The sequence below is a fragment of the Ischnura elegans genome, chromosome 5 (assembly GCF_921293095.1).
Source record: "Ischnura elegans chromosome 5, ioIscEleg1.1, whole genome shotgun sequence".
In the NCBI taxonomy this organism is placed as follows: Eukaryota; Metazoa; Arthropoda; class Insecta; order Odonata; family Coenagrionidae; genus Ischnura; species Ischnura elegans.
Window position 1 is genome coordinate 106,127,419 of NC_060250.1, and position 13,949 is coordinate 106,141,367.

General features: G+C 38.1%; 1 non-coding gene across 1 annotated transcript; it reads right to left on the reverse strand.

Moving 5' to 3' along the window:
- Positions 1-12,526: 12,526 nt before the first annotated feature.
- Trnap-agg lies at positions 12,527-12,598 on the reverse strand. Its single transcript has one exon. It is a non-coding gene; the product is annotated as a tRNA-Pro (tRNA).
- Between the last annotated feature and the right edge of the window lie 1,351 nt (positions 12,599-13,949).

The following is a 13,949-nucleotide window of genomic DNA, read 5'->3' on the forward strand; positions in this document are numbered from 1 at the left end:
TTTCTGTAATCTCAGTTACTTGAAAACAACTTTGTACTATTTTTTAATGCTCTTCTATATATTGTTGCATAAATTCCTCAGGGATGCCCTAAGATTTTAATTTGTTATTTATTCCTTAACTTGCGCGCTTTTCGTGAAAACATCCGGTTCTATTGCTGCTACGACCTTTTCTCGCTCGGGAGAAATGAAGGGAGATATCCGAATAAAAAAGAAGGCTAGGGAAAGTTTTGCGTAAGTGCGTTGCAAGGAAAGAGGATTTGGGGGTGGGGAATGAATGTTGAAAAGCGGAGGAAATTGCGAAGTGGAGTGCACGTGGAAAACGTATCGATTCCGTGGAGGAAAAAGTGAGGACCGTAACGATACATACATGTATGCGCGAAACTTTTTGTGAAAGGGGTTAAATCCCTAGTTGGAATAAGTTGGAAGGACGTCGTGAAAGGGCCTGAGAAGTGAGGGAAAAGGGTTGGCTCGATGGCTAATAGAAGAGCGCTCGCGGAAGAAGAACCCTTTCCTCGAGGACGACCAATTTTTCGCCCAAAAGTAAACGAAACTTCCTGTTCACACATTGGAAGTTCCTCCACTCTCCCCCTCCCTAAAGCCTCATCTCTCTCTCTCCATGTTCCTATCTATTTTATTCGTTTCCCTTTCTCCCGGCTCCTTGGTTGGTCTTTCACTCGAGGGAGCAAGTATTTTTTTCCCCCTGCCTGGGTTCTCATTTCCTTGCATTACTATGCTACCTCCTTGGTCCTGTTCTATCCAATGTCATGGGAATCAACTTTGTTGTGATGAAATGTGTTTATCTTTTGGCTATTCATAAATTAAGATGTAATTAATGATAATTGCTCTTTTGTTATTTTTCTTAACAAAGTCTATTCAAGTTGTTCAATTTCAATTCAAATTCAACTTCTATATTTTGCTTCTGCAATTAATATAATGTCTATTTAATGTTAAGTGCCGATTTAGTTGATCTTACTAGTGATCAGACAGATGATGACAGCAGATAGTCGCATTTTTTTCCGTACAAGATTGATTTATTTCTTGCATTTGCATTTCTTTTACTGGAGGATATGTTTCAAGTGGAATACGGGGGCCGTTTTTTTTCAACCGTCGATAGCTCAGCAAAAACCTCATGCAAGCAGCAGGCGGGTACTGCGCGGATAGGGCAACTGCACGTCCTCCGCACCACGCGCGCAAGTCATATCTGACCGTAAGTTGTTAGTTTAAGGTTAGTAGCAATCTCATTAACTTAACTGCTACAGTTGATTCTCCCGCCTAGTGTGCACTGTGGAGCAACAGCCAGAAAACTCGTCGAATGGCTTCAGCATTGACATGTCTTCACCTTTATGCCGATAAAAGGGAATATTTTTAATGCAAACGCAAGTGAAACAGAGCGAAACATTACATCCATTTCCATTCAAAACGAAAGAAGAGACATGCTGACTTCCGGAAGTGCTTTGATCCATTACAACGACCATCATCTCAGCGCTGATGAGCCCAACCGCGTCTTGAGCAATTTCAACGAGATATTTTCGATCACCCACCGTGCAATGCCGACCTAGTGCCGTGTGACTTCCTCTTCACGCTGAAATGAAGGTGTAGCTTGGAGGGAAACGTTTCTAAACGCGCAATGAGCTTCAGGGTAATGGCAAAATTCAGTGAGAGGCATTGGCGGCAACAATCTATGAAGAAGGTATGGTAAAGCTATTCCACAGACACGACCAATGCCGACTCAATTGCCGATGCTATTATGTCGAAAAGATACCACAAGTGTGCCCAACATTTAGCAATGAAACAATTTTTAATCAATCATTTCGCCTTCTGTTCATGATCCATCGGAGTGAGAAAAAAGGTCCCTCGTATGTACGGGAGCACTTAACAACAGTTGATCCTCCTATGTGGCTACACCTTACCGTGTTGGACAAATGAGGTTCTTCATGAAAAACTGCGCACTATTTTGTTTATCAAATTGTTGCAAATATGTTGACTAATGTTTTGTTGGCAAAATCCGTATATTAGTTCATATTTGAATCTGGTAGAAATGACCCCACTTGCTGAAAGAAATAGTTGCAAATCGGAATTTCATTATGAAACTGCTGTCTGTAAATAAGACTCAAATTATAATAGAAGTACAGAAGAGGAGGATATTGAAAAGGTGATCTTAACGTTCTTTTAACCAAAACTTTCACGGAATATTATATATATGTTTTTGCTTTTCGGACAAAATCACATTAGATTTTGACTCAGTTAACGGTAAGTGTAGCCATGTGGCCACCGGTTATTCTGAGAAAACTGTGTCATGAATGCAACTTCAATAAATTTTAAAAGGATAGCTTAAGTCGACTGCAGTTGCGAAACACCTAAATATCTTCAAAATCGCAGGAAGACATTTTTCTGTGCGGAAATGGGTTAAGAAGACCTGACTCTGAATGGCTATTGATGACTGTCTTGACTTGATTAATTTACCTGTAAATAGTTTGAAGTTTTACAAGCTCAATAAATGTTTAATTTATTTCCTTTAGTTACGCTCTGCTTACCGTATAAGTCTTTACAAAATGCAACCGATAAAATTCTCCTCCGACCACTGTAATTTTTCCTGACAACTTCAATCGATTAGGTACCCCTAGTGCGTCTGTTTTATTACGAGGTGGTGTTTAATTGAGTAATTATACGCATGTATTAAACTTTACGGATTGAAGCATGCTTCTTCGCGCCCTTGTGTCGTTAAAATTCTGTTTATTCAAGAAATACCATCTGCTCTAATACCATAGTCTTTTTAACTCATTTTTTAATTGATCCCGTATGATTCAAGACTGGGTGCAGTTAATATTCATCAATGTTCCATATGATTTTAATAGTTGGTACTGATTTTTGGAGGAAGATAAGCAAAGGTTGGAGGCCTTGGAGATGTGGAGTAGTTGAGGGAGAAGGAGAAGTGAGCTGTATAAGAAGGGATAGCGGAAGTTTTAATTGGAAGTAGGAAAAGAGGTACCTAGTGAGTGTGGGAATTAGGGAAGGCATTGAATTTGATGGGAGAAGATAATGGGAAATAGTGAGACGGTGAATGCCATTATGAGCGAGAAAATCTTCCGTTGCGGCACAGAGAATGTGTGCTTAAGTATATCAGTGAGTAGGAATTTTAATAGGATTAAATCGAATTCAAAATGCTAGTGGGTTTCCAGGAGGCTAGGCAAATGATGTAAACCAAAAAAGTTGCTTTATTTATAGCTCTTACGGGTCTGGAAGTAAAACATAATGTGGTAATGAAGAGTTACCTACTTGATGTACGTAACGTTCTTTCCAAGTTAGGTCCTTTAAATATTTGACGAATTTTTCCGATATCCTCTGTAAAAAAGTTAGTCTTTATTTTATGTCATCGAGTGTCTTGGGTACTGTAAAAGATGTTTATCTTCCAAAATTCACATAAAGTATATTTAGAACGTATTCGTAATTGTATCTTATTGTCTGACTTCGAATCTAAGATATTCCTTAGTCATGATTAGAGCGCGGAAAAAAAGTCTAATTTTTCAAAAAAAGTCGCCTAAAAAGTCGTCAATATTTTTGAAAAAAGTCTCCTTAAAAGTCTGAGTTATTTCCATGAGAAAGTGGTTGAATTTAACTGAATTGATTGAGAAAAGAGGGTACAGATGCGGATTCGTGGGTTAACGAGTTATTTTATGGACTTTTAAGACAGTAGACCACCATAATTTAAAAATATTTTTTTTTAATTCTGAATAACTCTTTCTTTGATGATCAGCGAGAATATAGTTGACCCCTGTATTTTTTTTAGCTGATCAATATCTATCTTTATTTATAAATAAGGAAATTAAAGTCAAATTACAGGTTGTGGATAACTGATTTTATTTATTAATTTCATGATACCTATTAAATAAAGAAAAAAACGTATTTTCATTCACTTTGAGTTGCATTGCCAAAAAATTATTTAATAAAGTAGTGACAGATAAGGTATTTTTCTATGTTTTCCATGGTAAATGTTGTGCGACGTTCAGTCATAAGTTTATACGTCGAAAACGATCGCTCAACTTCACATGTTGTAATAGGAGCATATCGCAGTGTAGCCACTTCACTTAAGGTGAGTTTTTGTAAAATATTAAATGCCTGCCCCTTGGCCTCTCCGTAATTACTGTTTATTCACCCTTTACACATTCAAGTATCTTCTTCACATCCATTATTGTCACATCGAATCACTGAGGCTCAGGATAGAAGATTCAAGATATTTGATTTTTTCTGCCAAAAACCCAAAGGATGCTGAAATACATATCATTTTCAGTGGGAGTATACTATCTTCTAAGAGTTCTCGAGCAATTTCTATACATTCTGCATCGTCTTCAGGGTCAATAGTCTGTATAACCTGAAGTAAAAAATTAAAATGCAGTTTACCTCTTTAATTTAGAACGTGCAGTTGTAGTTATTTTAACTGATCCCAATTGCAGGAATTCTATTTCATATAAGGAAATTGATTCATCAGTCACAATCATAACTACAAATCATTACTTACATTCTTAATTTTCTCAAAGTGTAGTGCATTGAACACGCAAGCTTCCAGCCATGTTCCAAATTTCGTGAGGACTGGATCCGGAGGCAATGGTAGATCACAGAAAAATATATTGTATATTTCCACGCACGAAGGTGCTTTCAAAATTACCTACAAAAATATTAAATATTAGTTCTGCAGTAATATATTTTTTTAGAAAATTTATTTTTAGTTTTATTAACGGCAAGTACCTACCTTCTTAATGGTAGAGCCCCACTTATTTGCAGTGGGAAATCTTATGCGAATTTCTTCGCATACTCTGTGAAGAGCATGCACTGTCCTTCTTAAATATTTTTTCATAAACGATGTGAATAGAGGGTGTTTTGATTTGTGTGTGGGAATGTTCAATGCCACAAATATCTCGCACAAGTCCAAAGAAAACTCATCGCCGGTGGCTGCAAACGATAGTTGGCTCTGTCGTAAACTCTGCAAGCTCACGGTCTCCTTTAATCTCACTTGAGATAGATGCGATGAGCTGTCAATGTGCTGTTTCACATGTGACTTTTTGTCCGATGATATATTGAAAAATAATGGGAAAGATAATTTATTATGAGAATTACTTTTAAAGTTAATTATTCAGCATAGCTCTTAGGCCTTAAAATAGGACCTCGTATTTTTATAAATAATTATAATTAAAAACACAAAACATTTACAGTTAAAGATTTATCTCACAATTTTGACTTATTCGGGAATGCCAAAAATTTCTTAAGATAATAATTATAATTTTTAAAGTCGTCAGATTCAAAAGTTGTATTGATACTCACGGTTTATCACAAGCATTACAGTAAATACTGTTGCTCAGTACTTGCAGGTACTTGTATAGTGAAGCATACGCAGTCAGCTTGGCTTCTGAAGACGCCTGTCCTTTCACCTTGTACATTTTCTTGGGCTGGGCTGCACAAACGAGCGGACGATGGTCTTGCGACGCTTGGGGACTTCAGAAAATGACTGAAACTTTACGTGGCTTACTTGAATATATAGAATTGTGTTCATACAATGTGTAATCATTCACCAGTCCTTGTTGAGCCTTCATTTTTCCTCTTCGAACGAGTGCCAAGAGCGCATTGTTTGCCTGTCTACAATGTAGGTTCATTTCTTAACCATCTACACTCAGCGTGAGACATTCACTTCGTCGGAAATAGGGTAGTTTCCTTCATCAAAGAAAACGAAATGCATTGATTGCGATTCCTTACCCACCATTAGTGTATTCATAATATACAAATTATTTGGTTTTCGAAATCCCAGTTTAGACGAATGGCAATGGTCAATTTTTATCCTCATTTGAAAAAGGCCAGATTGGCGCCCATGCGATGCCACTCCATGTGACGTCACAGGGATCTAGTTTCTATACGAGTAGATAGGAGTTTTACATCGTCTGAGATTACCGATGCATGCATGAGGCACAGAGCTCAGGGAAACATGTCTTAATAATCACCTATTAAAACTTCCTATAGTCGGAAAGTTTCCTTCGTTTGATAGGAAAATAATAATAATCCTTATTTAAGCCAAGCGCTACCTACTAGCAGGGTACTCAGCTACCTGCTATCAGCCTGCGTCGTATCAGCGCTCAAGCCTCGCCCCAAAGTCACCTCACAAGGCGGCAGGGGGAACCAGAAATACGTCACATGGCATTCGATTTAGGCATTAAAAAATAATAGGAAACCACCCTATTCTAGATAACCTTTCATATATTTGTATCATTTTTCCACTAATCTCCTGCAAAAAAGCAGAGTGCTAGCATACAGTGTAGCGCTGCCCTCTTGTCAGCAGACCACCCGGGTTCAAATAAGTTGATTCACAATGTCCCTTTGTGAAGTCTTCGGACACCCTTAGTAAAAAAAAGGGTGACGTGGCCCAAGGAAAGGAACACTACGTGAATTTAACATGCAATTGGATAAGTACGTGGTGAGCTCTACCCTCACATATCCAAACCACCTTCGAGTTGAAGCACTGCATGGGTTTACTTCATGAACGGTGGAGTAATCGAAAGAATTCATGGCAGTTTCCGGAGCTATTGATAAAATTCCGCATTAGCAATAGTTAATAGCTTACATTTTACGGTAAATATCTGCTGCGTGTAGTATTCACCGCATAAAAAACAAGATTTGTCCGACACAAAGTTGAACAAGTGTGGTCACAACAGCAAAACATTAACTTAGGCAGGTATTTTCAATAAAAAGTCCCAGAAAAGTCGCTTTTAATCGAAAAAGTCCCGCCACAGCAAAAAAGTTCCAAAAAGTCTCTAAGAAAGTCATTAAAAACTGTTTTATTTGATGAGATTGGTGAAGATTTGTATTTAAAACCACAAAAGTCCCACTTTTACAAAAAGTCGAAAGACTTTTTTTCCGCGCTCTACATGATATTATATTCTCACTCATTTCCCTATCGTAGACCCTATATCTCTGTCTCTAAGAAACCAGTTTGGCTTAATGAGTACCGTTAGAGGCGTAATTGTCTACAGACCTTTATTACTTTGCGTTACCTAGTAACCTTGAATGCGGGCGTGTACCGCAATGTCTATCCTTCATGCGTTTTATTTTCCATCGTTTATCGAGAACGATCTATGCTCCCAATTAGTCTTATTTGTGTTTGGTATTACGTTTTTCTGTTTTAATTTCGCTCTTTTTTTCGGGTAGTCATCAAATCATGCATTTCTTGGTGTAGGCCGTCTTGGGGTATCCGACGGTGTAGAGTAGGTACACTTCTTCATCAGCTGTACTCTGCTTCGTAAACGTTAGAAGCATCCTATTTGTTGAGTGTTTGAGACTATTGATTTTTCGCCGCAAATAGTATCGCGAAGTAGATGACGGATTGAGAAACAGAAAATATTGGTTTCTATATTTTCCAGACTATCACAATAAACTGATTATATAAATTGGTGAATGATTGCATTGAACTTTTTCTTCCTTTATTAGCGGGTGAATCTCCGCTTTGAGCTAAAATTGTGGGATTAGGATTGGAGAGGAGGTTTTCCTAGTGGTCATCCGGTTCGATTCCTGCAGATTCCACTCCAGCCATTCACATGATTGAAAGTGGTGTTGGCGGAATATCGCGATGAGCCATCGCTCGGTACAAGTTAATGAGCTGTGATCATGATGAAACTCCATGAAGAGGTGGTAGTATTGATTGAGCTTGAATGCTACCTTTTTTATTATTTGTCATTATTCTAAGAAAAAGTACGCTAGTGAGCGATGTCTACCGATTCTAGTATACTCACTGATATGCGAGTAAGTGCTAGTTGGTCCTTGTAAAAAATATACGGTTTTAATTTGTAAAATGATAAATCCTCTCTGCAAGCAAGAAGAAGACATAGGCAGGATTTACCCACCTGTACATGGATTAGCAATGGGACTGCGGGATAATAGCAAACTAAATTAAGGTAGTGATAAATTAAGTAGTGACGCAGAATTAGGCGTTGAACTATAGACGTGTCTTTTTCAATGCGCGCATCATTCTGAATTGGAAGCATTCTCTGTATATGTACGCATAAAAATATTTTTCACTTTAATGGATCATCGAGTTCGTATCATGAATTTTGTGAGAAGAAAGATGAAATTTTGGACTCGTTTCTATTTTTCATGGGCGTAAGTGCAAACGGACCAAAAGGCTTTTTATTTAAACTAAATTAAGAAATTTTTCTTCATTAGTGCGATCGTTGGCTTTTGATAGTTGTTGACGTTTTCCATAGCATCGTTCTACTACGAATTTTATGGAGCTGAGAGATCGGTTAATTTTATGTATTGAAGTCATCTCTATTTTTACTTTTGAAGAGATTTTATACAGGATCGCATAGTTATTCATAACTTCCGGTTCTTACTTGAACCAGAGGTCTCCTAGTGAAACGGATGTGATTTATTCCAACCTTTTTTGCTTATTCATTACATGTGGCTTTCCTTAACTAGATACCTATTTTTCCCTTCAAGCCTTGTTTACTGTACCTAGAGCTTCAATTAGCATCGAATTGAGGATTTTTATCCGTAAGTTTGATAAATTACCGTGGCGGTGCACCTAAGTTTATTGCTACGTTACATTTTCTTGGCAATGCTTACTCTTCAATGGAGACCTTAGCGACGCACAGTTCAGATCCAGCTGATTTATACGCCAATATGTCTTCCCGTGCTGTTGCTTATTTATGACTGAATGCACTCGTGCGAAGACCGGAGATAACAGCTGCGCGGATTCGACCTCTGTTATTTAGACAAGAATAAAAAAATAAATCCTTTCCGCTCTTAAAAAAAAAATATGAGCCAGGTGTTCATCCCCAGGCCATTGATTCACAGCTTTCTTAACTGCTTCTATTTTCAAATCCTTTCCGTGCTTTACACATTTTCTTTTTCCATTAACCTCAAATTGGCCATTCGTCCGTTTACGAAGTTTTATCTACACTTAAAATTAGATTGCTCCGAGACGGAAACTCATTTCAAACGTCGGAAGCTCATGAAGACCGCCGCTTGTCTATATATTTCAGGCCCCTTCTGAATGCTCTTTCTCATCTCCCAGATTTCGTTGATGACATCGTGCTGTGTAGTCATTAAACCTTAAGTTTTCCGTAGTATCTGCTCTACTCTCTAAAGAAACAACTGATGTTGCGATCATAAACTAGAGCGGCAAAATAGGCAATACAAGTAACTGAGCTATGAATTCATGCTGTTTTTCTTAGTATATCTTAGTAATAGTATTTTTGTATTAAATGCTTAGTACCGTTTATTGCATTACCAGACTGAAGCGATTAAAGAGTTAATAATCTTTGTACTATCTTTAAGTTTATTCGTACCTAAAGCCTCAGTAATGAATCATTAGATCTGACATTTTAGTTTATAAAAATGATTTATTCAGCAATCCGTTATTACTCAAACTATTCATGGGTGAAGTAATTGTAGCATGTCAGCAAAATTCCTCAAGTGAGAGGTTGGGTTGAACGGCATTCAATCCAACGCATTTCCCGTAGACTACAGTAAAAACTTGGAAATAAACGTGCCCTTTCACGGGTTTGGTTTACTTGGGTCCTATTTGTATCCTCTGGGAAACGTATTTTTCATTTCATCTTTTAAGTTCTGTTATATTGCATGTTGAAATATATTTTAGGTGTAACCAGGCTGATTTGTTCAATCATTCGAATATCTAAGCGCTTTTCCAGGTATGTTTAAGTTTGGCGGAAATGAGGTCTCCACGATGATGTGTTTTCAATCCAATCATTATTTAACGTCGAAATGATGAAGAGCATTGCACTCACCTTTTATAAATCTGAAAAGCATTGACCGTACAATCTGTCATTATCATACAATGAAAAGTAGTCTACTTTCTTTTTGCAGCCTTGTGATGAATACTACTTATCACATGCTGTTCGTTTCTCCATATCTTTTTGTTCACAAAAAAGACAACTGTCCCTCTCTTTTACTCTTGAAGTGGCAATAGATAAGTCATCCAGGCCTGATGATGACATTCTTCTCCGAGCTATAATGGTGTTGAATCGAGTTCTCATTTATTTGAGCTGTGATTTAGGATAAAAATCGTGGTACTTTGAACATGGTGTTCTAGCTTTTTAACTGAACTTGTATTATTTATTCAAATTGATGTTTAGATTTTTAAAATGAGTATTCCGCTTGGGAATGCGTTGATTATAATAGGAGACTTCTTTCATACTTCCACCCTACCGCACATTTGCTTTATGGCATTGCTATACGTAACAAACTGGGCTTTTCAAGTAAAATATTTTTGTTCCTTTTTGCGTGTAACATCAAAAATGTTTTTTTTTCATCTGTATACCTTATTTTTAATTACTTTCGCATATTTTTAATTATTACTTCCAAGAAAAAGGAGGACACGAGTATGTATGTGGGAAATCTACCCCTTCCAAGAAGCTCAAGGGCTGGTAGAAGTCTCTTCCCACCATGACTCAACATTAGTAAAATTCTTCCGAGCATTAATTTACTTTGTCTCATACCACCATGGATACATACACGTATGCATTACATGTATATTTCCATTCTCACAATTGTGGCCCTCACGTTGAAACACTGCCCGTGATGACTCAACCTTCGCGATAACCCGCTGGAGTCAAGAGAAACAGGCCCTTTATAATCCCTCCATTGAGTAAGATATCAAGCCTTTTTTCTGCCTGTGCGCTTTTTAATTACGTTCCTCAATCAAAAAAAGGAGACTCTATTTCTTTTTCCAAGCATTTTCTGAATGCTGGGCGATTTCGGCGTCAGGAGCACAGAAAACATTTTTTTTCTTTCCGTCGCCAGTTCTATCCCTTTCCGCATTATAAATTCCGTCCGCTTCTCCTCGTCTGTTTTTTTTATTTGCATGCCATGGCATGGAGAGTGTGCCCACTGATTTCGCCCGTAAATCGCCGGCGTGGACGCAATTACGAAACAAGGGCTGGGTTAAAAAACGATATCGTGGCATAAAGCAAGTATGCGCGTGCAGACGAGTCCCTTGGCGCCTTAATAAGCGCCGGCCACAGAAAGGTTCATTTTTGCGGGGGACTTTGCGGGAGCCGGGAGTATTCAAAACAGCATAATTAAGGATTGCAATGAGAGGATTTTTTATTATTTCGTTTCCCCGTCACCCCATAGCATGCATTTGCATACGTTTACTCAGACCATTACCCTCTCCTCATCCCTCCACGCATAATATGTCTTTGGAGACCGTCGTTTGAGGTTTTATCACAGTGATATTCTTCTAATTGATGAATTTTCTTGGGGGTCGGGTTGGTGTGGATAGTGTGTTGGCTTTCCACCCCTTTGAACTCGGGTTCAAATCCTGTTGGTGGCGGAGAATTTTCGGAGAGTTCGCAATAAAGACGTGAGGAAAGGAAAAAAGAAAGAATGAAAAAAAGGTCTCTTACGATAACTGTCTAGATAATACGACCTTGGGTTTTAAACCCGGTGAGGCGGTCCATTGTAACCGAGATTTCTATCCGCAACGTAAGGATAAAGATGCTGACTGAGTACAAAAGTTCAAATCCCAGCGGTGCGGTAAATGTTAACAGACTGTCCGATCCCTACTTGAGTGTTGCGTGGTGACAATACAAGCTCAATACTCCGTCCGTCGGATGGGACGTTAAGCCGTGTTCCCTTCGGCGCCTTTCGTTTAGGGCAAATTCCGACGCCGGGTTTCTCTTCTTTCCATACTCTTCCCTCATGGCGCAAATGACTTCAGCTGTCGATTGCCTCCTTCAAATACCAGCCTACCAGTACATTTTCTTGAATGATTACCATTTCTAAGAGTACCATGGCTAATTGATTGGTTTTAGAAATAATTATTTTGACAAATTTTTTAATGCTCTCGAGGCATCAGGTATTATTAATTTTGTACACATTTTCATGTATTCTATTAGAGGGGATCGAGGTAAATTGATCTGTGATGGCTCAGGCTAATTTGTGAGCGTATTGGAAGTGCGTCATAGTATTTGGAAGAAGTGAGCGTCATTGAGGGAAGGGTGAAGAGAATATCGGCCCGAATTGTTATGTCAATAATGAGGGCATTTTTGGAAAATTTTTAGGTTTCTCGTTCAGGTCGAAGTCAGCTTGAACTCCAACTGACCCTCTCTTACTTTTTCTCAATTTTTATCGTCAACCACCTACTTTCGATAAGGAGCTTAAAAATAAGTATGTAAGTAATATATTATCAGAACATTAAAAAAGAGACATCCTAAGGTTTGGTGAAATTAAATGCCTTCAATACCAATTCCTCTGGGAGGATTGTGAGGTAAAGTGTTCTAGAATAGGATTGTTCAAAGAAATACAATGGCTTTTAGTACGAAGACACATGCTAACTTTTGTCGGAAAACATGTTAGTGAATCGTACTTCCCCATTCTGATTTTATGGACAAATATCAACAAGTCTTTTCACCGGCGTTTTCTTCCCATAGCTCGTATTAATACAACGGAAAAAAGTTAGACGCCCACCATCATTAGCGCGGAAAACGCGGGAAAACATCATTTCTCTGATTATATGAAAAAAATTGGGCTCGTCCGGGATTTGAACCCGGGACCTCTCGCACCCTAAGCGAGAATCATACCCCTAGACCAACGAGCCAGTTGTTGATTTGCTGAGATTTCATCAGTGTTATTGGAGTCGAAGTCCACTTCGCTTTCTCCTCCCAATCTCGTTCAACAGATTTCGCAAGACAAACGCCCAGTTTGACACGTTGGACTCGAGCGCTTAACTCTTACAAGGTCGCTCACTATTCTAAACATAAACACCTCTTTTCGACACATCTCGATATAGTTTATATGCCTTCGGTATCGACATTGCTATGTTTTGGTCGCTCCTTTGTTTTGTCCTTTTGTGTTATTAATTTCGCCTGTCTTCCGCGCTTTTCCCTTGAAATATTGCATAGGCATGGTTCACATGATACGCTATCAAAAAGTAAAACTTTGAATTTTAATATCCTCTCCCTGCCAATGAATTTAGATTAATTTGTTGCGTCTTCAACAAATCTTGGAAACATACCTATTAATCGCTTGAGTAATGTATGTAATTCGACCGTGTCGCCAAACTAGAATTTTACTTAAGTTTATATCTTGGAAGGAGAACTAATTTATTCTACTCTCATTGTGAAGTTTTGCTAACATGTTATTTATGTATGCTATTTATCATGGCTAGGGGACCTTGATTTTTGCAAATACAGTTATTCGCGAACTGATTATTGCCTGCAGTGTTTGAATATGGTGCTAAGGTCCGAACGCGCGCCGTACAAAATCGTGGAAATATCGTAAAATAACGCCTCGAATGTTAAAACTCGTGTAAAAATGCAAAAATATGAAGCCTTGAACATTTTTTTTGCTAAAACCAATGAGTCCTGACCGTGACATTTTGTTTCGAATTTACATATATATGCCGTTTTTCTTAGTAAACCCTAAATCTGGTAAGTTCGTCGCTGTTTTGACATTGGTGAGTGAAAATGGCCGTCTCAGTTATTTTTCTGGATTTTTTTTCGTGGAAACTTTTTGGATCACAATTTTCTTTTTGCGCGGCGTCTGAATCTTGCATTTTCGTATCCGTACTCTTAGAGGTTGGTCACTCTTATGTAAAACCTCAATACCATACCTTAAAAGACCAACACCCGTATCTAATTTATTTGTAGCGGTAACGCGAGTTTTATATCCTCCCAGGAAATCACTATACTGTATTACGCCTGGCCATTTTTATGTTTAAGCTACCACACTTATGCATTTCACATTAATTATTACACTTAGAATGGAAATTAGCATTATATATACCATACAGAGTGGCGTATGGTTTTCCAGGTCTTGGGAAGCAGGCGCGACTTGACCACTGTTCATTTTTCATTTTTTATTGGAAAATGATGGGTAAAAAATTACTAAGTTGCATTGACAAATAAAGGAAAAGTATATATTTAATAAAGTTATCAATTAGTTTTAAC